The following is a 23,514-nucleotide window of genomic DNA, read 5'->3' on the forward strand; positions in this document are numbered from 1 at the left end:
GTGCAGTGGCGTGCACCTGTAGGCCCAGTTACTTGGGAGGCTGAGGTGGGAGGATCCCAAGAGCCCAGGAGTCTGAGGTTGCAGTGAGCTATGATCACACCACTGCACCCCAGCCTGGGCAACAGAGCGAGACTGTCTCAAAAAAAAAAAAAAAAAGAAAAGAAGTTTTAAGGCCACTGCCTCTTTCCAACAGGCTGTCAGCATAAAGGTATGTGTTAATTTGCATAAAGATATAGGTGTATCTGTTTACTTCGCAAATACACCCATCTGTGCTACAGAGGCCAGGGTTCCTGGCTCCATGCATCACGTGAGCCACACTGCCTGCTTGTTTGGGTGATTGCTTCTGCTCTACTAAGCAGGAGGCGACCTTCCTGATCCTTCCCCCTCCAGCTACCTCGGAACAAAACATAATCCAAGGAAGGAGGAAACCTCCCCCTAAGAGGCTGTTGAGGACTCAGTTTCCTTCCTCTCCAAATGTTTAACAAGCCAATAATCAAAATCAACAATGCTTTAAACAAAGACCCCTTCGGAATCTCCCATGCGTTTATCCCATTAACTGACTGGGGGAAATGGTATTGGGACAAAAACTCCTGATGGGTCACAAGGCCTTGTCCAGTCTGAAGGCAAGGACAGTGGCAGCTGGAGCTGAAGGGAAGGAAGATCAGAAAAGACGCACTTGCCCCAGAAGAGGGGAAAATACAGCACCTGATACAATAGGAATCCACCCCCAAACCCTGGAGGGTTTGTTCAAGGTTAAAGCCACCACAGACAAGCTCAGGAGAGTAGCCACAGGGGCAGCCAGTGTAAAGTGTCCAAGAAACTGTCCCTAGTCACAATGGGTGCAGGCATGAACACCCAGATCTGGGCACACCCTGGCAAACTAGCTCAGGAGACGAACCACCACCACCCATTTGTAATGACATCCCCTTTCCCAAAGCCACGAAACTGTTAGTCACCAAACCACAGAAAGGAAGCAGAAGCTTCTGGCAAAACTGGTCTGTTAAGAGCTCCCCTGGCAAAAAGACTCCAGTTTTTCCAGGCCAACTACTCACCCAAGACTGTTACATTTTACAAAATGAAACCCAGGAGTCTTTACAAGCCCATATCCAAAATGTAAGCAGGACCTGCCCTCCTGCAAAAACTCTCCGTTGAGAGGAAAAAGCTTATCTCAAGGGTCACTGGAAGAGGGTTAATTACACAACACATTAGTTTGATGATTAAGATGATTTCTGAGGATTAAGACTTTGTTTAAGTCCCAGAGAACAAAACTTCCTTGCAAATTTCCTTGGAGTACATAATGCAATGTTAAAAAACAAAAACAAAACCAAAAAAGGCATCAACGCACAGGACAAAGCATGCTAGGTTTTATCTGCTTCTAGAAAAGTCACTGAAGTCTGCCAGAAAGATACTAATCATAAAAACTTCCAAGTCCAAAAAAAGAATAACTCACCCAAAAAAGAAGTTCCTAAGAGAGAGGGAAACTGACTATTGTACATGCTGTAAAAGGACAAAGAAACCAGAAATCCAGGACAATAACCCAGGAGGGCCAGGGCAACCAAAGGACCTGCAATCAAAATCAATTCCAGATGGAACAAAGTTGTTTTTTTTTTCCTCCTCACCTTTTTCTTTTGAAAAATTCCAAAGCCACGGAAGAGCTAAAAGAATAGTACAAGAACATCCACATACCTTGCCCCTGGAGTCCCACTGTTCACATTTTGCTATATATGTTTTATGGCTCTATGCTGTGGGTATATGTCAAGGTACACGCACACTGCTGCTTTTCCTGAACCATCTGAAAGTCAATTGCAGAGATCATGATACTTGGCTAATGCCTCAACACAGATCTCCTAAGGCCATTCTCCTACATAACCACAATATCATTAACACCCCAAGGAATTCTTGTTTGGTTGGTTTTGTTTTTTGAAACAGTGTCTCGCTCTGTCACACAGGGTGGAGTGCAGTGGTGCGATCACAGCTCACTGCAGCCTCAACATCCAGGGCTCAAGTGATCCTCCCCCCTCAGCCTCCTGAGTAGCTGGGATTACAGGTGTGCACAACCACACTCGGCTCTTTTTTCTTTTTTTTTTTTCTTGTCTTTTGTTAGACAGGGTCTCACCCTGTCACCCAGGCTGGACTGTAGTGGTGCAATCTCAGCTCACTGCAACCTCCACCTCCCAGGCTTAAGCGATCCTCCCACCTCAGCCTCCCAAGTAGCTAGGCCTACAGGCGTGCACCACTATGCCCAGCTAATTTTTATAGTTTTTGTAGAAATGGGATTTCACCATGTTGCCCAGGCTAGTTTTGTTTTTTGTTTGAGACAGAGTCTCGCTCTGTTACCCAAGCTGGAGTGCAGTGGCGTGACCTCAGCTCACTGGAATTTCCGCCTCCCGGGTTCAAGAGATTCTCCTGCCTCAGTCTCCTGACTAGCTAGGATCACAAGTGTGACCGCCATGCCTGGCTTTTTTTTTTTTTTTTTTGAGACAGAGTCTCGCTCTGTCCCTCAGGCTGGAGTGCAGTGGTGCGATCTTGGCTCACTGCAAGCTCTGCCTCCCAGGCTCAGGCCATTCTCCTGCCTCAGCCACCCAAGGAGCTGGGACTACAGACGCCCACCACCATGCCCTGCTAATTTTTTGTATTTTTAGTAGAGACGGGATTTCACCGTGTTAGTCAAGATGGTCTCGATCTCCGGACCTCATGATACTCCCGCCTCGGCCTCCCAAAGTGCTGGGATTACAGGCATGAGCCACTGCACCCGGCTTGTTTTGTTTTTGAGACTGAGTCTTACTCTGTCACCCAGGCTGGAGTGTAATGGCACAGTTGCAGCTCACTACAACCTCTGCCTCCTGGGTTCCAGCGATTCTCCCACCTCAGACTCCCAAGTAGCTGGGATTATAGGCACCCACCACCATGCCCAGCTAATTTTTGTATTGCGGTTGAGATGGGGTTTTGCCATGTTAGGCAGGTTGGTCTTGAACTCCTGACCTCAGGTGATTCGCCTGCCTCAGCCTCCCAAAGTGCTAGGATTACAGGTGTGAGCCACCACGCCTAGCCTAGTTTTGTTTTGTTTTGTTTTGAGACGGAGTCTCGCTCTGTCGCCAGGCTAGAGTGCAGTGGCACGATCTCGGCTCACTGCAACCTTCGCCTCCCGGGTTCAAGCGATTCCACTGCCTCAGTCTCTCGAGCAGCTGGGACTACAGGTGCACGTCACCATGCCCAGCTAATTTTTTGTATTTTTAGTAGAGACAGGATTTCACCATGTTGGCCAGGCTGGCCTTGAACTCCTGACCTCGTGATCCACCCGCCTTGGCCTCCCAAAGTGCTAGGATTACAGGCGTAAGCCATCGCACCTGGCCTTGTTTTGTTTTTTAAGAAATGGGTCTTGCTATGTTGCCCAGGCTGGTCTTGAACTCCTGGCCTCAAGCAATCCTCCTGCCTCTGCCTCCAAAAGTGCTGTGATTACAGGTGTGAGCCACCACGCCCGGCCTTCCCAAGGAATTTAATATTGACCTAGTAGTATCTTTGATATTCACCCCATATCCAAATTTCCCCAATTCCCCCTCCCCCTCAATTTGGCCTTCACTTGTGTTTAATCCAGGACTGGATCAAGGATCTCAGTTGCATTTGGTTCCCATGCTCTTCAACCTACTTAATCTAGAATGGTTTAGCAGCTTTTCTTTGTTTATCAGGATATTAACATTTTTTAGAGTCCAGGACCCTTGTCTTTAGGATGTTCCACAATCTGGATTTGGCCAATTGTTCCTTAAACACTTTCACAAGAAATTATGTAGCTGATGTATCAGTGTTCCATTAGAAGTGCATAATGCCAGTTTGCCCCAATTCTGGTGATGCTGGCTTTGATACCTTGGATATGGATCAAAGTTTTAATGTATAAAACATGGAGTGAATGTATTAGAGGAAAACACAGGCAAGGAACACAGTGCGAGAAGAAAATATGAAATGAAACGTAGAAGTCAGCCAGGTGCAGTGGCTCATGCCTGCAATCCCAGCACTTTGAGACACCAAGGCGGGCAGATCACCTGAGGTCAGGAGTTCAAGAGTAGCCTGGCCAACATGGTGAAACCCCGTCTCTACTAAAAATATAAAAATTAGGCCGGCCATGGTGGCTCACGCCTGTAATCCCAGGATTTTGGGAGGCCAAGGAGGGCAGATCCAAGGTCAGGAGTTCAAAACCAGCCTGACTAACATAGTGAAACCCCGTCTCTACTAAAAAATACAAAAATTGGCTAAGTGCGACGGCTCATGCCTTTAATCCCAGCACTTTGAGAGACCAAGGTGGGCGGATCACGAGGTCAGGATTTCGAGACCAGCCTGGCCAAAATGGTGAAACTCCGTTTCTACTAAAAATACAGAAATTAGCCAGGCATGGTGGCACGTGCCTGTAGTCCCAGCTACTCAGGAGGCTGAGGCAGAAGAATCAATGGAACCCGGGAGGCCGAGGTTGCAGTGAGCCGAGATCGTGCCACTGCACTCCAGCCTGGGCGACAGAGCGAGATTCTGTCTCAAACAAACCAAAAAAAAAAAATGAAAATTAGCCGGGCATGGTGGCATGCGCCTGTAATCCCAGCTACTCAGGAGGCTGAGGCAAGAGAATCGCTTGAACCCGGGAGGTGGAGGTTGCAATGAGCCAAGATCACACCACGGCATTGCACTCCAGCCTGGGAGACAAAGCGAGACTCTGTCTTACAAACAAACAAACAAAAAACGTGGCCAGGCACAGTGGCTCAGGCCTGTAATCCCAGCACTTTGGGAGGCCAAGACGGGCGGATCACGAGGTCAGGAGATCGAGACCATCCTGGCTAACATGGTGAAACCTCGTCTCTACTAAAAATACAAAAAATTAGCCAGATGCGGTGGCGGGCGCCTGTAGTCCCAGCTACTCAGGAGGCTGAGGCAGGAGAATGGCGTGAACCCAGGAGGCGGAGCTTGCAGTGAGCCGAGATCGCTCCACTGCACTCCAGCCTAGGCCACAGAGCGAGACTCCGTCTCCAAAAACAAAAACAAAAACAAAACAAAAAAGATGAGAATTAGCCAGGCATGGTGGCACACGCCTGTAATCCCAGCTACTCAGGAGGCTGAGGCAAGAGAATTGCTTGAACCCAGGAGGCGGAGGTTGCAGTGAGGCGAGATCCTGCTATTGCACTCCAGCCTGGGCGACACAGCAAGACTCCGTTTCAAAAAAAAAAAATAGCCAAGCATGGTGGCAGGCGCCTGTAATCCCAGCGACTCAGGCAGCTGAGGCAGGAGAATAACTTGAAGCTGGAAAGTGGAGGTAGCAGTGAGCTGAGATCGTGCCACTGTATTCCAGCCTGTGTGAAGAGTGAGACTCCATCTCAAAACATAAAAGAAATAAAAAAGTTTGGCCGGGCGCGGTGGCTCACGCCTGTAATCCCAGCACTTTGGGAGGCTGAGGTGGGCGGATCACAAGGTCAGGAATTCAAGACCAGCCTGGCCAATATGGTGAAACCCCGTCTCAACTAAAAAATACAAAAATTAGCTGGGCGTGGTGGCACACGCCTGTAGTCCCAGCTACTCAGGGGGCTGAGGCAGGAGAATCGCTTGAACCCGGAAGGCAGAGGATGCAGTAAGCTGAGGTCGCACCACTGCACTCCTGTCTGGGTAACAGGGTGAGACTCCGTCTCAGCAAAAAAAAAAAAAAAAAAAAAAAAAAAAAAAAAAAAAAAGAAATAAAAAAATTTAAAAAGAAACCTAGAAGTCATAAAATATTTTAAAATCTGATTACATAAAAATCAAAAACTCTGCATGAAAAAATATATAATTAAAAGAACAGTGGGCCGGGCACAGTGGCTCACGCCTTAATCCTAGCACTTTGGGAGGCCAAGGTGGGCACATCACGAGGTCAGGAGATCGAGACCATCCTGGCCAACGTGGTGAAACCCCGTCTCTGCTAAAAATACAAAAATTAGCCGGGCATGGTGGTGTGCACCTGTAATCCCAGCTACCCAGGAGGCTGAGGCAGGAGAATTGCTGGAACCTGAGAGGCACAGGCTGCAGTGAGCCAAGATTGTGACACTGCACTACAGCCTGGAAACACAGCGAGACTCTGTCTCAAAAAGGAAGAAAAAAAAAAAAAAAAGAACAGTGACAAATTGGCGAAAATATGTATAACACATATCACAGCCATAGGACAGATTTCCTTAATATATAAAAAAAAGTGTAAGTCAATAAGAAAAAGACTGTAAACCTAAAAAAGAAATGGGCAAACAATACACAGTTGTCCCTTAGTATCCCTGGGGGATTGGCTCCAGGACCCCTACACAGAAACCAAAATCCACAGATGCTCTAGTCCCTTATATAAAGTGACACAGTATTTGCATGTAACCTATGCACATCCTGCCATATACTTTAAATCATCTCTAGATTATTCATAGTACCTGATAAAATGTAAATACTATGTAAATAGTTATATTATATTGGTTTTTTATTTGTATTATTTGTTATTGTATTGTTATATTTTGGTTTTTCCCTGAATATTTTTTTTGAATTTAATTTCATTTTATTTTTTGTTATTTAAAAAAAATTTTTTACTTCCATAGGTTTTTGGGGAACAGGTGGTGTTTGGTTACATAAGTAAGTTCGTTAGTAATGATTCGTGAGAATTTTTCCTGAATATTTTTGTGGTTGGTTTAATCCACAGATGTGGAACCTGAGGATATGGAAGGCTGACTAAGAGATGGTTCATAAGCGGCCTTAAAAATATAAAATAAGGCCGGGCACGGTGGCTCACGCCTGTGATCCCAGCACTTTGGGAGGCCAAGGCAGGCAGAACACCTAAGATCAGGAGTTCAAGACCAGCCTGGCCAACATGGTGAAACCCCATCTCTACCAAAAATACAAAAATTAGCCGGGCATGGTGGTGTGCACCTGTAATCCCAGCTACCCAGGAGGCTGAGGCAGGAGAATTGCTGGAACCTGAGAGGCACAGGCTGCAGTGAGCCGAGATGGCACCAATGGACTCCAGCCTGGGTGACAGAACAAGACTCCATCTAAAAAAAAAAAAAAAAAAAAAAATGCCAGGCACAGTGGCTCATGCCTGTAATCCCAGCACTTTGGGAGGCCAAGGTGGGTAGGTCACAAGGTCAGGAGATCAAGGCCATCTTGGCCAACATGGTGAAACCCCATCTCTACTAAAATACAAAAAATTAGCTGGGCATGGTGATGCATGGCTGTAATCCCAGCTACTTGGGGGGCCGAGACAAGGGAATTACTTGAACCTGGGAGGCGGACGTTGCAGTGAGCTGAGATCATGCCACTGCACTCCAGCCTGGCAACAGAGCAAGACTCCGTCTCAAAAAAAAAAAAAAGAAAGAAAGAAAAAGAAATGGCTGTGCATGGTGGCTCACGCCTGTAATCCCAGAACTTTGGGAGGCCGAGGTGGGTGGATCACCTGAGGTCAGGGGTTCGAGACCAGCCTAGCCAACATGGCAAAGCCCCACCTTTACTAAACCTACAAAAATTAGCTGAGTCTGGTGGCACATGCCTGTAATCCCAGGTATTCGGGAGGCTGAGGCAGGAGAATCCCTTGAACCCAGGTGGCAGAGGTTGAAGTGAGCCAAGATTGCACCACTACACTCCAGCCTGGACGACAAGACTCTGTCTCAAGAAAAAAAAAAAAAAAAAAATCAATAGAATGCCATTAAAATGAGTGAGGTGGAGGCCAGGTGCGGTGGCTCACGCTTGTAATCCCAGCACTTTGGAAGGCCGAGGCGGGCAGATCACAAGACTGTGACTATCCTGGCTAACAAGGTGAAACCCCATCTCTACTAAAAATACAAAAAATTAGCGCAGCATGGTGGCATGTGCCTGTGGTCCCAACTACCTGGGAGGCTGAGATGGGAGGACCACTTGAGCCTGGGAGGTTGAGGCTGCAGTGAGCTGTGATCGTGTCACCACACTCCAGCCTGGGCGAATGATATTTTTAAATGAAGTGGAATGGGGTCAGATGAGAATGAAAGAACACCCTTCATCTGAGTGGTCTTGCCAGTGCAGTGTGGTGCCTGACGCTAAGCACTTCAATCTCCACTGTCACCACTCATGGACCTAACAGGCCACTCCTCTTTAGAGGAGATTAGGAAGTGAGAGTGGGAAGCCAGCACCCAAAGCAAACACAAGGCAAACGGGCACATGTGACCCCTTGTGCCAGCAGCAGCAGACCTCAGGAGGGAGGAAGGAGCCAGGTCTCTGCGCTGCTCCAGCTGCCTGAGCTCCCTTACATCCCACCACAAGCTCTGGAAGACTGCTCTGTGCAGGAAAGTGGAACTGGGGGCCAGCTTGCTTGCCTGTAAGCCCCAACATGTCTTTCAAAAAATCACCAGCACCTCATCTTCCTCCAACTCCAGCGATCAGCCAGAGGAAGGCTATGTGCCCCTGGAGGCTGTGGGCAGTGCCAACAGTATTAACACACATGGAGGGAGAAGGACCTTCTGCCTCAGTCCAGAAGCCGAGTGTGAGCACACATTCAGGAACAGGCTCACAGGGCCTAGCCAGAGCTGACCTTGGCAGGTACTTTTGCTCCCTTCTTGGTAAGTAAAATGGGACTATTCAGGGGCTCAGACCCACCACTTCACCAGCTTAAGTGCTACCAGTACTAACAGCTTCACTTATTTAAATCATACCCCAGGCCCCTCCCCAACACACAAAAAAGAAATGTAAAATCACAGAGAATCATTAAAATGTCATCTACCTGGAAAGAATAAAAGAAACCTAGAAGTTCAGAAACAGGTCTTATTTCATATTCCTGCAGCAGAAGGATATTTAGGACATTTGGCAAGGGTGCAAGTCAGCATCAGGATGGGTCTCTGGGAAGCTAGGGCTGCCTGAGGCAGGTGGCTGTGAGGCCTGTCTGGGCAGGGAGGTCAAGGCCAAGTATCTCCTTGGAAACTGGTCCAAGGTTTGCCTGGTGATTGATCAGGAAGAACAGGGGTGGGGCCCATATTATGTGAAGTGCTTGATCCACAAGGGACCCTGATCTTTGCAGGAAGCCTTGCTGGCGGAATCTAGGACTTCAGGGGTGGTAACTTCATCTGCCCTGGGGTGGTTATTCGGTTCAGGTCAAGGGCATTGACCACAGGACTCCAGCAGCAGAAAACATGTGGGTTAGACACTTGGGTGCTACTCAGGCCTGAAAAAACACCTTAATTGGAGCTGGCTCTCAAAGCCTCCTCCCCAGCTCTCCACGTGGGAGAGGATATGGAAATGGGTCACAATCTTCTAGCTGAAACAGCATCACTGCAGGCTCCAATCACACTTGAAGATGTCCAGGTGCACTGAGTGACCTGGCCTCCTCGCTACGCAGGCCTTGACTTCCTAATCAGATGCTGGATGCTGCTGCCCCGCCCCTCAGCTTGAAGGGGTAGCTGATTAGCACCGGCAGTGCTACATACAGTGACATGATAAGGGCTGGTGAAAATAACATCGCACAAGGATATGCCTCGCTGTCCTGGCACCCTCCTCTCACTCCAAATGTGAGTGGCTGCCTCTGCCAGCCCTTTGCCCTCTCTACCCAGCCCTGGCTGGAGGGAGAGAGGAACACTGTGTGCTTTCACATGAACTGCTTGCTAGACCTCTCTGACCTTGGTCTTTGAAGAGAACTGAAGGCCTGGTACTTGGGGAAGAAAGAACCCTGCCCCCACTCTAATCTGTATATATTGACCCAAAATGGGGGCTAGAGGACATAGGTGTCCGTGTGCATCAGTTCCCCCAGGAACCCCATGAGCACTGTGGAGAGCCCGCCTGCCACCATATGCCTGCTTTCCAAAGTTGGCAGAGAGAGACATATCGGGCAGGAAGAGAACTCTGCAGAGACAAGGTCTGGCGCCTGTTACATAAGAAGTGCACCGTATTAGTGGCAGAAGTTCAAAATTCACAGCCCCAAGCAAAAACTTTGAAAAGAAATCCTCAAGATGGGCATTTCTCCCTGACTGAAACTGAAGTAACAGTCAAAGCGTTAAGGCTTTAAGTGGGGAGTTCTTGCTAACCATGGCTCCCGAGGTGTGCACTGTTTCTCAAGATGTCCATACCAAGTACAGCTTTTGTTACGGGACACGGAAGGGCTCTAATTGTTTAACTCTTCCCTTGCTCTTCTGGAAAGCCAACCCAGCCCCCCATCTTAATGTCCACTCAGGGCAGGTAGCCACTGGGGCCAGTGTGCATCTGGAGATCATGTCCTGACTCTCCTCCTAAGAGTTCAAAGTACTCTCATCAAATCATTCTTTCTTCATTCACACAATGCCAACTATATAACAAGCCTCTTGGTCCTAGACTAAGAGCTTGGTATGGGGAAGAACTTGACTTTTTTTTTTTTTTGAGACAGAGTCTCACTGTATCGCCCAGGCTGAAGTGCAGTGGTGCAATCTCAGCTCACTACAACCTCCGCCTCCCGCGTTCAAGCAATTCTCCTGCCTCAGCCTCCCGAGTAGCTGGGACTACAGGTGCGTGCCACCATGCCAGGCTAATTTTAGTACAGACAGGGTTTCACCATGTTAGCCAGGATGGTCTCAATCTCCTGACCTCGTGATCCGCCTGCCTTGGCCTCCCAAAGTGCTGGGAGTACAGGCATGAGCCACCACACCCGGCCGGGGAATAACTATTTTTATCCTGCTTGCCACGATATTCCTAGTACCTATGATGGTGTCCAGATTGTAATAAAGCCTTAATAAATATTTATTAATTGAATCAATGAGTCATTAGAAGGAAGGAGGGAAGGGAGGAAGGAGTAATGGAAGACAACCACCACTTCTTGGTACCTTTGTGATTCTGGCTTATAAAAAACATCAGAACCAAGATTAGAAACCAAGCCCTATAACTCCCTCTTGGCCCTGCCATCGGAGGTCCTCAATCATGTTATGATGCACAGAACACACACCTGTTTACAGGAGCTTCTACACTACAACACAACCATGAAAAATGGAGCCACAGGTATGACCCTCAATCCTTAAGAAACTTCAAAAAGGGAGAACAATGTTTTTGTCCAGCTATTCCCCCACAGAAGGACACCCTTCCCTCTGGGGACTGTTGTCTTTCCCTTTTTAACAAGGCTTCATGGAGGACCAGAGCATAATAGGTCTTTAATAACTGAGTATAACAGTAGTTGGTGCTCAGTTCCCTTTCATAAAAGAAGTTCAAAAGCACTTTGACTCAAACACCATCATGCCCCTGGGAACTACGAAGGTACAAGTATCATTATCCCCATTTACAGTCAAGGAAAGTAAAGCAAAGGGAGGTTAATTAGCTTGCCCAGGGTCAGACAAGACAGGGAAAGGGCCTAGGATTCAAACCCTTTGGAGCAGCCAGCAAGTTAACTCTGACTACCCTAAGAATGTCACCTACATTGGGCTTAAGGGAGCCTTTTCTTTCTTCTCTATGGTTTCTGCTGAGAATCAGTATATGACATGGTGCTCAGAGCTCTGCCTGGCAGTCATACTGCCCGGTTTGAATCTGATTCTGTTCCCAACTAGCTCGACCTTAAACACTTTACTTAACGTTTCTAGGCCTCAGATTCTTAACATACAAAATGGTAAGGCCGGGCGCGGTGGCTCATGCCTGTAATCCCAGCACTTTGGGAGGCCGAGGCGGGCGGATCACAAGGTCAGGAGATTGAGACCATCCTGGCTAACACGGTGAAACCCCGTCTCTACTAAAAATACAAAAAATTAGACGGGCGTAGTGGTGGGCGCCTGTAGTCCCAGCTACTCCGGAGGCTGAGGCAAGAGAATGGCATGAACTCGGGAGGCGGAGCTTGCAGTGAGCCGAGATCGTGCCACTGCACTCCAGCCTGGGCGACAGAGCAAGACTCCATCTCAAAACAAACAAACAAACAAAACAAACAAAATGGTAATAATGGTACGTATCTCAGAAACCGTGAGGATGAAATGAGACAGTGTATGTAAAATGCCACTATCATTCACTTTCTCATTTTCTAAATAAGCACATATCATTCTCATAATAAGAAAACCAGCTACATGAGAAAAAGCTTGCACCCACTCTGCGTTTAGTTTTTACAAAGCTACAGACGACATATGACTAGCAGGCATTTCAGATTCTGCCAATAAAATGGCCCAGGACTCTGAAAGGGACCTGCAACACAAGCGTCCTATTTGATTCCCACTAACTCGTGTTGGCCTCTCAAGGTTAGCAGAGCAAGTGGCATCGTGGACAACTGATGATGGGAGGACCAAAAAGGGATCTGAAAAGCTGGCCAATGGCACCCAGTCTAAAGAGTCCCACTCTGGATTCCTGGTGAGTGGAGCCCCTGGGTTTGAAATGCCATTTCTCTCAGTGCTCTGTTGAGTTACCCAACTCCGCTCAGCCCAGACGAAAGACAGCCAATGCTTTCTAGATACCACTGTGTTCCTGATTAAGTAATCAAACAGGAGATGGTCACAGGTGCCAGTGTGGCCCAACCCTCTATAGAGGGGCCTGGTGATAGCAGGGACTGGCGGAGAAGTGGGGATGGGGTGGGGGTAGGAAAGCTGTCCAGTCAATCTTGGTATACTCTCAACAAAGAAACAGTGATATCTATGTATGTGTGTCTCTGATGCATTTATGAAGAATGGCTGCAAAACTCCAAGACTACTTAAGAGTCACTGCCAAGATAAGAAGCTTTAACTCACACAGAGAGGAGCAGAGAACACAGACATTCCACTGTGGACAACAAGCTGCTAAGCACTGGCAACATTCATTCATTCAACTCAAGAAATGTTTGCTGATGACTTAGGGACTCGGAAAAAAGGAAGCTCAATAAAATGCAGGACACACAGACACACATACCAAGACCGTCATCAACCTAGCTGATGCTTCCCTCATCTTCAGGGGACCAGGCCAGAGAAATAAGGGACCTGATGGGAAGAAACTCAATACTCTACCTGGCCTCCAAAAGCCTCCCAGGACAAAGAGAACCTATTCCAGCTGCTCTTTGTAATGTCCTGTTCTTTTAGTGTGGACTCAAATATTCTCCTACAGCCCCAGGAAAAGTTCCCAAGCAGTGACTTCTCACTGTTCAGAATTCAAGAGTAAAATCCAAACTTCTTACCACAGCCACAAATTTGGCCCCTGCTGATTCATCACTAACCATACTCCAGCCCCTCTGAGTTGATCATTCTTGCAGTCCTCTCTGTCCACAAAGCTGTCTCCCTTGATCACCATCCATGTCTCCCAAAAGCCACCTTCCCGGAGCTAAAGTTAGGACCCTAACCCTCATCCCATCCACTTTCCATCTTCTGTTTTATTTTCCCCCATATCTCTTTCACCACCCTACATTCTTTTTTTTTTTTTTGAGATGGAGTCTTGCTTAGTCGCCCAGGCTGGAGTGCAGTGGCGCGATCTCGGCTCACTGCAAGCTCCGCCTCCTGAGTTCACGCCATTGTCCTGCCTCAGCCTCCTGAGTAGCTGGGACTACAGGCGCCCGCCTCCATGCCCGGATAATTTTTTTTTGTATTTTTAGTAGAGACGAGGTTTCACCATGTTAGCCAGGACGGTCTCGATCTCCTGACCTCGTGATCCACCCGCCTTGGCCTCCCAAAGTGCTGGGATTACAGGCGTGAACCACCGCGCCCGGCCTCACCACCCTACATTCTTTTGTTGACTCGTTTATTTGTTTACTATCTGTCTCTCCCACTAGAAGATAAACTTCTTAAGAGCTTGCCTCTTAAAGATCTTGTTCTTGGCTACGTCCGTAGCATCCGCAACAGTGCCTAGCACATAGGCGCTCAATAAGTCATTCAATTCAACAAATATTTTCAGAGTACTACAAAGTTTAGGTACCATATTATAAGAGTAGACAAAAAGAGACAAAAATCTCTGCTCTCAAAGAGCTTAAATGCTGGTGGAAGCTAAGAAGCAGATAAACAAAGGCGAAATAATAGTTACTTCAATTTAGCATATACCAAGTGCTAGGTGGTCTTCTGAGTATCTACTAGGTATTACTTAATTTAATCCTCCCAACAACTCCATGAGGAAAGTATTACTATTGTACATATGGGGAAACTGAGACACAGAGAGATTAAGTTACCTGCTGAAGATCATGCAGCTCCTGAAGGCAGAACCAATATCCAAACCTGATGGTCTTGGTACAAAGTCTATGGTCTAATTAAGAGCTACACTTCAGGCCGGGTGCGGTGGCTCACGCCTATAATCCCAGCGCTTTAGGAGGCCAAGGTGGGTGGATCACCTGAGGTCAGGAGTTCGAGACCAGCCTGACCAACATGGTGAAACCCCATTTCTACTAAAAATACAAAAATTAGCCAGACGTGGTGGCGCACGCCTGTAATCCCAGTTACTCGGGAGGCTGAGGCAGGAGAATCGTTCGTTTGAATCCAGGAGGTGGAGGGTTGCAGTGAGAGAAGATTGTGCTATTGCGTTCCAGCCTGGGCAACAAGAGCAAAACCCCATCTCAAAAAAAAAAAAGAGCTACATATTTGCTGAGTGTCAAGTGACTACTTGGTCAGCACCTGCAGCAGCTGTTCCCCACTGGCAGGGATGGAGAGAACAGATCCATCAGATCCATCAAGGAAGGGCTGCCCTGTCATGTGAGCCCTGTGAACAAGAGACTGCTGGGTTTACACTATATTGCACCCTGGATGAGGAGTCTACAAGAAGCACGGTCTGATGAAAAGACAGGGGCAGGAGTCTTGGTGTGATGAGATACCCAGGCAAGTCAACCAATATTTGAAGAGTTTACATTTTGTGCAGGGCACTGATTTCAGACACTGTGGACGATGCAAAGACAAACCCAGTACAGATTCTGGCCTCAGAAAGCTTAGAGTCATGCATGTACACATGGAGATGAAACAGCGAGTAGAAACTAGCAGGCATCATAAGAAAATGCATAAACTGCTATAAGACTTCAAAAGAGCCAGCTTCTAGGGGCCACAGATGCTTAACCATAAAAGAAGGGGCTGGCCTGTGTAACTCCCAAGGTCCTCTCATTCTGACATGTTCTGACAGCACAGATTTGGAGCAGCATGGAGATCAAGTTTTATTGTTTTTTGGGGTTTGTTTTGTTTTGTTGTTGAGACGGAGCCTTCCTCCGTCACCCAGGCTGGAGTGCAGTGGCGCGATCTTGGCTCACTGCAACCTCCACCTCCCTGGTTCAAGCGATTCTCCTGCCTCAGCCTCTCAAGTAGCTGGGATTACAGGCACTCGCCATCATGCCCAGCTAATTTTTATATTTTTAGTAGAGACGGGTTTTCACCATGTTGCCCAGGCTGGTCTCGAGCTCCTGACCTCAGGTGATCTGCCCGCCTTGGCCTCCTAAAATGCTGGCATATACAGGGGTAAGCCACTGCACCTGGCCTCATTCTGGTTAATAGCTCAAGTTTGTGGCCACTGAAACGTTCTCCCACCTACCATGAGAACAGGCCCAATTTCTTGGTGCAACATCTTCCAACAGAGGCAGTAATGTTCCCATTTAAATAATACAACCGGATGTGGGAATGAAACCCAGTGTATTCTGCCCTCCTCCACCTCTAACTGGTTTTTAAACCCACAAACCCTCTCCAATCAAGGAGGCAGGGACCTGTTCTATGAGCACGTTGTTATGGGACATCTAACTCTCAGTCTCCAAAGTTTTGCTTTGCAGCTCTCCCAGAGGGAACAGACTGATTCCACCTCTTCATTTCCACTGCCACTGCCCCAATCCCTCAAGCCACCATCATCTCTCCCCAGGCAGCTGCAACAGTCTGTCTCATAGCTGATATCCCTGCCTCCACCTTTGCTCCTTAGAATCCAGTCTCTACACAGCAGCCAGAACAATCTTTTGGAACAAATCAGACTTTATCCTTTCTCTGCTTAAAACCCTCCAATGACCTCTAACTGTTCTTGGAATAAAATCCAAACTCTTTATTACGACCTACAAAATCTCTGTTTTGATATACAGGCTCTTTTTCTCCACCGCCCCCCAAGACGGAGTTTTGCTCTGTTGCCCAGGCTGGAGTGCAGTGGCGCGATCTCGGCTCACTGCAACCTCCGCCTCCCAGGTTCAGGAAATTCTCCTGCCTCAGCCTCCCAAGTAGCTGGGACTACAGGCATGCGCCACCACGCTCGGCTAATTTTTGTATTTTTAGTAGAGACGGGGTTTCACCATGTTGGTCAGGATGGTCTCGAACTCCTGACCTCGTGATCCGCCCACCTCGGCCTCCCAAAGTGCTGGGATTACAAACGTGAGCCACCGCACCCAGCCACAGATTCTCATATGTAATCTGGCCCCTCTCCACCTTCACAGCACTTACCACTACTGAAATTATTTTGTCCACTTGTTTGTTTACTCACTTATTGTCTGACTTCCCTCCTCTTTACAATGTCATCTCTAAGGAGGGCAGAAACCGTGTCTGTCTTCACCACTAAAGCCCCAGTACTTGGAATGGTGCCTGGCACATAGTAAATGCTCACTACTTAATGAATGAATCTCCATCCCATAGAGGTGATTTGTATTTACAAGGGAGGACCACGAACTCCCCCAGCAAACCGTGAATGACACATTGGCATTTAACAGCCGGCACCTTTATTTATGATCCAAAGTCCTACTTTAAATCTGAGGAAGCTGCTGTATCTCTGGACACTTTAATGGCACAAGAGATCAGTTATCACTTGAGGACACACGCCAGGAACTGGAGCCCAGTGGTTGTAGCAGGGGGCTAAGAGCCAAGGCTCATGAGAACGGAACCTCAAGACAAACCCTGACTTGCCTCCAGGTCCCTTACCCACACACCCTGTGCCTCAATTTACCCAGCAGTTGGCCAGACATGTTTCTCTCAGTTCTGTGAGTGACAGGAGACAAAATAATTAACAGCTGGAGCATACTGAGATCCTCAGACAGGAGGTGCTGCAAGCCACACGACTCATTATTCATAAAACTCTTGATTCGCGGCCAACACAGCCCCCGCCGCCTTCCCAGGGGCTAACCTGACAACAGGCACTGCTCAGACAAGTTCAGCTCACAAGGCAGAGGGAGGGATGGAGGGCCTAGCAGAGGCTGGGTGTCCAGACCTGAGTGTCTCGGTTACCAGGTTCCAAAAAAAGGAAGGTGGTTGGGGTGGGGTGATGAAAAGGAGGTGAGAGGTGCAGTTTGGGGCTCCAGGTGGTTAATTTTGCAGTTTCGTGCATACACGCCCGCCATCCAGGTAAGGTATGTGCCCCCACCAGGTACCTTCCAGGAAGGCTCACCGGGGAGGGGTGGAATCGAGAGACGACAGTTCAATCAAACTACAGAGGGAGGAAGGGCGGCCCAGCGTTTACTTTGGGAAATATGGAGAGTGAGAGTCTCGGGGTGGGCGCAAGTGAGGGAAGAGGCAGGGGCCCAGAGGTTGGGAGGGCGGACGGGCGATGACAGCCACCTGGACGCGGTGAGGTGAGCAACAAGGTGGGCGGCGCGGACACCTGTGGAGGAGTCCCCCGGTCGAAGGTGAGGGAGGTGGGAGGTGGTCTGCGGCGAGAGGCGGCCAGGCCCAGACCAGGGCGCCGCGCCGCCGGGGCGGGCAGGGGTCCGAGCGGGGTCGGGGGCGCTCTCCGCGGCCCCTCCCCGGCAGACAAAGGGCTGGCCGCTCCCCCCAGCCCCGGCGCGGCGCGGGCCCGGGCGGTGCAGGCGCGGCCCGGCCTCGGCGCTTACCTGGGCCGCCCGACCCGGCCGGGCCGGCGCGGGCAGCGGGTCCGGGGCGCAGCGCGCGACGGCCTGTTCCGGGGCGTGCTCAGCCCGAGCAGCAGCGGCGGCAGCAGTAGCAGCAGCGGGAGCGGCCGCCTCAGCCTCCGCCTCCCGCTCCGAGAGTCACCGCGGTGGGGAGGGAGGGAGGCGCCAGGCCGCCGGGGGTGGGACCGGCGGAGGGGGCGGCATCTGGCTCCGCGCGGGCTGCTGAGGCGCGGCTGCGGCAACGCCCCGGAGAGAGGAGGGCGCGTGGGACCGGGCGCCGGGGCGGGGCCTGCGGGCGGGGCGGAGCCCGGGGCCGCGAATTGGTTAACTCAGCCTGTGGGCGGGGCTGCGCACCGCGGGGAGGGGCCTTGCGGCGCATGTGAACGCTCATTGGGCCCTTCTGGAAGGGGGCGAGACCAGCGGCATAGGGGCGGGGCCATGGGGTGGGCGGATGGACCAGGGAGCCGGTAGTGAGTGGCCGAGTCCGCGCTGAGAGCAAAGGGGAGGAGCGAGCCGGGGGTGAGCAGGGAAGGCGGGTTGGGCGCAAGGAGGAGGCGGTGGCCTGGAGGAGGAGCTGGGTAAGGATGAAGCTGGCGCTGCGGTAAAGCCACCCTGCGTGTCCCTATCTGCTCCAGGAGCACAGTGTTCCGGCAAAATAATGGCCTCTCCCACACACCGGTCTGTGTTTAAAAACGGGAGCAACCAGAAGGGGCAGAATCCTTGGTGAGGCCAGTTTACCCAGAACCCCCGAAAATTCTGAAATGGATGAGGTTGCAGAACATTTAGAGGCGTGGTCTCCCTGCGTCGTTGAGCTGGGAACGTTGCTGCCTCTGAGTTTGGGGCCTAACCTGGGATTAACCTAGCCCAGAGAGCCCAGGGATGGGCCTCCGTAGGTCCATTAAACTCAGAAGGTCGTGTGTACTGGTAGTGAGTGCATTTTTCGGGAAAGGGGTGCCCATGATTAAAATGTTTCTGCAGAAAGTCTGGCTGTATTTGGAGAGGGTACAGGGAGAAGCAGCCCATTTTAGGTAAAATGCAAATTGCTTTTAACATCCGCCTTCCTTTTAAAGGGACCTGTATCTTTAAGTGTGGTCTCATTTTCAGCAGTTTAAATTATCAGTTACACAGTGTAACACTAACCCCAGTTCAGAAGCCTTCCTACCCTACTCTTCCCACAGCCTTTCTTTTTACACCTTTTCTGTTCCATCCTCTTCCACTCCGCTACATTTCTTCCCCTTCCCTATGCAAAAACAATACGAAGTCCTTTTGTGTTTGTTTATAATATAATATCCACATTACTCTTTACTCATTTTGGGTTTTTTTTGTTTGGTTTTGAGACGGAGTCTTGCTCTGTCGCCCAGGCTCAGGTGCAGTGGCGCGATCTCGGCTCACCGCAACCTCCGCTTCCCGGGTTCAAGCGATTCTCCTGCCTCAGCCTCCTGAGTAGATGGGATTACCGGCATGCGCCACCACTCCTGGCTAATTTTTGTATTTTTAGTAGAGACAGGGTTTCTCTATGTTGGCCAGGCTGGTCTCCAACTCCCGACCTCAAGTGATCTGCCCGCCTCAGCCTCCCAAAGTGCTAGGATTACAGACTCGGCCTCCCAAAATGCTAGGATCACAGGCGTGAGCCACCGCGCCCGGCCTGCTCACACTTTTTCATACTTAATAGGTCCCTGGCCGGGCGCGGTGGCTCATGCCTGTAATCTCAGCACTTTGGGAGGCCGAAGCGGGCAGATCACCTGATGTCGGGAGTCGGAGACCAGCCTGACCAACATGAAGAAACCCCGTCTCTACTAAAAATACAAAAATTAATCGGGCGTGGTGGTGCATGCCTGTAATCCCAGCTACTCAGGAGACTGAGGCAGGAGAATCGCTTGAACCCGGGAGGCCAGGTTGCAGTGAGCCGAGATCGCGCCATTGCACTCCAGCCTGGGCAACAAGAGCGAAACTCTGTCTCAAAAAAAAAAAAAAAAAAATAGGTCCCCAAGTGGGTTTCTCCTCCAGTGTCCCCACCTTCAGTAACTGTCACCACTCTCTGCCCAGTTGCTTACACCAGACACTTAAATTGTACCATTGACACCACTCTTTCCTTTATTCTTTATTTCCAGTCCATGTTGTTTCCAATTCTAAATGGTGTCCTTAATCTCTCCACCTCCTACCATCTCTACCCCTCCTTCCCAGTTTAACCTGCCACCAGCTGTCACCTTGACTCCTGCAATAACACTTCAAGCAGTCTCTCCTTTAGGCTCTCCTTACACCCCTATCCACTGCCCACACAGCAACTAGAGGAAACTTCTTAAAATCTTGTCAGACCTGCGCTATTCAACGACTTCTCTTCATTTTCACGAGGAAGTTCAAAGTCCTTAGCATGGCAACAAGACCTTGCAGGATCTGGCTACAGCCTGATCTTGAACCACTTTTGCCAACTGGGCTGTAGCCACATATGGGCCTTCTCCCTGTTCCTTGATCACAGGGAGCTCTTTTGTGCTTCAGGTCTTCTGATGGCGCTGTTCCCTTGGCCTCAATGGCTCTTTTCCGATTTCTCCCCATTTCACCTGCCTGAATACTTGGTCTTCTTCCGGGAGACCTCTTAACCTATGCTAGCCCTAGTCCCACAGCTATAAACTCCAGGAGGGCAAGGACCATGCCACCAAGCACAATACCTGTATCCACAAATATTACTGCAGGAACAAAATGAATGTGTAAATACTACATCCAGGACCTTCCCTTCCATCGGCCAGCCAGCCTCTCCTACTCCCCCACTCTGACCCCCAGGACTATCAGCTTTCTCCTCCTTACTCTTCTCTCACTGCATTTATGGTTCGATATTTTCTCTTTTCAGCTCTGGAGAGGGCCTCCATGTGGTCCCAGAACATATATTAGGTATCTTTTTTTTTTCTTTTTTTTGAGATGGGGTCTCACTGTGTTGCCCAGGCTGGAGCACAGTGGTGCAATCTTGGCTCACTGAAACCTCCACCTCCTGGATTCAAGTGATTCTCCTGCCTCAGCCTCCTGAGTAGCTGGGATTACAGGCACCTGCCACCATACCCAGCTAATTTTTTGTATTTTCAGTAGAGACGGGGTTTCACCATGTTGGCCAGGCTGGTCTCAAACTCCTGACCTCAAGTGATCTGTCGGCCTCAGCCTCCCAAAGTGCTAGGACTACAGCTGTGAGCCACCATTGCTGGCCTATTATGTATCTTTAAATAGTTGCTTTCTGGAGCAAAAAAGAAAAAAACACTATTTTTTTTTTCTCTTTTTTTTCTTTCTTTTTTTTGAGATGGAGTCTCATTGTCGCCCAGGCTGGACTGCAGTGGCGCGATCTTGGCTCACTGCAGCCTCTGCCTCCTGTGTTCAAGTGATTCTCCTGCCTCAGCCTTCCTAGTAGCTGGGATTACAGGCATGTGCCACCATGCCCAGCTAATTTTTGTATTTGTAGTAGAGATGGGGTTTCACCATATTGGCCAGGCTGGTGTCAAACTCCTGATCTCAAGTGATCCACCTGGCCTCAGCCTCCCAAAATGCTGGGATTATAGGCGTGAGCCACCATGCCCAGCCAAAAACTGTTTTCTACAGCAAAGGATAACTATAAGAGTAAAATTTTCAGGCGAAGTATGAAATAACAGTGCAACTATAGCAGGCTGCAGGGAAGGATAACTATTTTTTATTTATTTAGAGATGGGATCTCCCTCTGTCACCCAGGCTGGAGTGCAGTGGCGTGGTCCTAGCTCACTGTACCCTAAACTCGCAGATTCAAGCAATTCTCCTGCCTCAGTCTCCGGAGCAGCTAGGGCTACAGGCGTGTGCCACCATCCCCAGCTAATTTTTTTTTTTTTTTTTTTTTGTGACAGAGTCTTGCTCTGTCACCCAGGCTAGAGTGCAGTGGCACGATCTCAGCTCACTGCAACCTCTGCCTCCCGGATTCAAGTGATTCTTCTATCTCAGCCTCCCAAGTAGCTGGGATTACAGGTGCCCACCACCATGCCCAGCTAATTTTTGTATTTTTAGTAGAGACAGGGTTTCACTGTCTCTACCAGCCAGGCTGGTCTTAAACTTTTGACCTCAGGTGATCCACCCACCTCGGCCTCCCAAACTGCTAGGATCACAGGCATGTGCCACCGCACCTGACCTTTTTTTTTTTTTTTTTTTAGAGATGGGGTTCGCCATGTTGCCCAGGCAGCTCTCTTAACTCCTGGTCTCAATCAATCCTCCTCCCGCCTCGGCCTCTCAAAGCACTAGGATTATAGGCAGAAGCGCTATTTTAAAGCAGTTAGGGATTCATGGCAACAACTTAAATTTTACTCTATAGGAAGGTCTTCTGCTTATAAGTTGAGCAAGTACAAGGTCAGAATGGGTAAATTAATAACTTCCAGTATTTAGAAAGTGAAAAAATGATCTTTTTTTTTTTTTTTTTTGAGAAGGAGTCTCACTCTTTCACCCAGGCTAGAGTGCAGTGGCGCGATCTCGGCTCACTGCAGGCTCCGCCCCCCGGGGATCACGCCATTCTCCTGCCTCAGCTTCCCACGTAGCTGGGACTACAGGCGCCTGCCACCTCGCCTGGCTAATTTTTTGTATTTTTAGTAGAGACGGGGTTTTACCGCGTTAGCCAGGATGGTCTCGATCTCCTGACCTCGTGATCCCCCCACCTCGGCCTCCCAAAGTGCTGGGATTACAGGCGTAAGCCACTGCGCCCTGCCAAAAAAATGATCTTTTGCTGTGGTCTCTTTGTTTGCCATCCTGTTTGCATTTGGTATAGCTCTAACTTCTCTGAGAACAGACAATTAAAAGGAGGCTAAGTGCACAGCAGACAAAGAGTGTCACAGTCATGTGTCACCCTCTTGTGTTGTGCCTTGGCAAATACTTGTCATCTAATTTTACTTTGGAGATGATAAGGAATTATTAAACACAATGATGAAAGCATTTTGTAGATCGGTGAATATACATATTTTGTGTCATGAGTGGGGTATGTGCAGCTGTGAACATCTGGCTGTCTGCCAGCATGCCCCCCCCCGAGTGTTAGTCTCTGTAGCATCTGATGAGTCGATCTTCCTGACATCACAGAACCCAGCTTTTATGTGTTTGGGAACAGTATAAAGAAATAATTATTCATTTCTTTGGCTGAGTGTTTTGATCAACCAACATGTCTTCTAAGTGTATTTTGTCTGTGAAGCCTGAAACATTCTAATCACCTAGTAAAGACAAAGCAAAATAAGACCTTAATTTGGATCCATATAGTCAGCTGATTAGCCTTTAAGCATAGCAGTCTGTTTATCACCTTTTTTTCCTGCTGGTTATTGTCTAATTAAGGACCCAAAAAAATGACCATCCCTAAAAGCAAATAGCCTGTACCCTCTGGGAAAAATTAAATCACTGTCTTCCCCCACTCTTCCCGGCATATAAATGGCATTTCATAGCTGTAGATGTTGCAATGATATCAGTGTATTCAGGTGAGACTGAAAAGACCACTCCTGACAAGCAATTCTTTCCTCACCTTATTGAGCATAGATTGCCCAGTAGTTTGTTGTTGTAAACAAGCAGTAGAGTCTGTTATTATTAAACGTCTATAACTTTGCTCCTGACCTTCATCATTGTAAGACAGTAGCAATTTTTTTCCTTTTTTTTTGAGAAGGAGTCTTGCTCTGTCGACCAGGCTGGAGTGCAATGGCATGATATTGCCTCACTGTAACCTCAGCCTCCTGGGTTCAAGCAATTTTCCTGCTTCAGCCTTTTCAGTAGCTGGGACTACAGGTGCGTGTCACGACACCTGGCTCATTTTTTGTATTTTAGTAGAGACGGGGTTTCGCTATGTTGGCCAGGCTGGTCTCAAACTCCTGAGCTCAGGCAATCCACCT

The 23,514-nt window shown here is 49.0% G+C and overlaps 1 protein-coding gene across 2 annotated transcripts in view; it reads right to left on the reverse strand.

Annotated features, from left to right (window-relative positions):
- CTNNBIP1 (catenin beta interacting protein 1) overlaps nt 1-17,915 on the reverse strand; it is a 78,432-nt gene extending 60,517 nt beyond the window's left edge. For both annotated transcript variants that reach the window (XM_032758850.2, XM_032758853.2), the window contains exon 1: nt 17,642-17,915. The gene's annotated coding sequence lies outside the window, so the exon portion shown is untranslated. The remainder of the gene's footprint in view (nt 1-17,641) is intronic.
- Nucleotides 17,916-23,514: the final 5,599 nt, after the last annotated feature.

The sequence above is a fragment of the Hylobates moloch genome, unplaced genomic scaffold (genome assembly GCF_009828535.3).
Source record: "Hylobates moloch isolate HMO894 unplaced genomic scaffold, HMol_V3 SCAFFOLD_9, whole genome shotgun sequence".
In the NCBI taxonomy this organism is placed as follows: Eukaryota; Metazoa; Chordata; class Mammalia; order Primates; family Hylobatidae; genus Hylobates; species Hylobates moloch.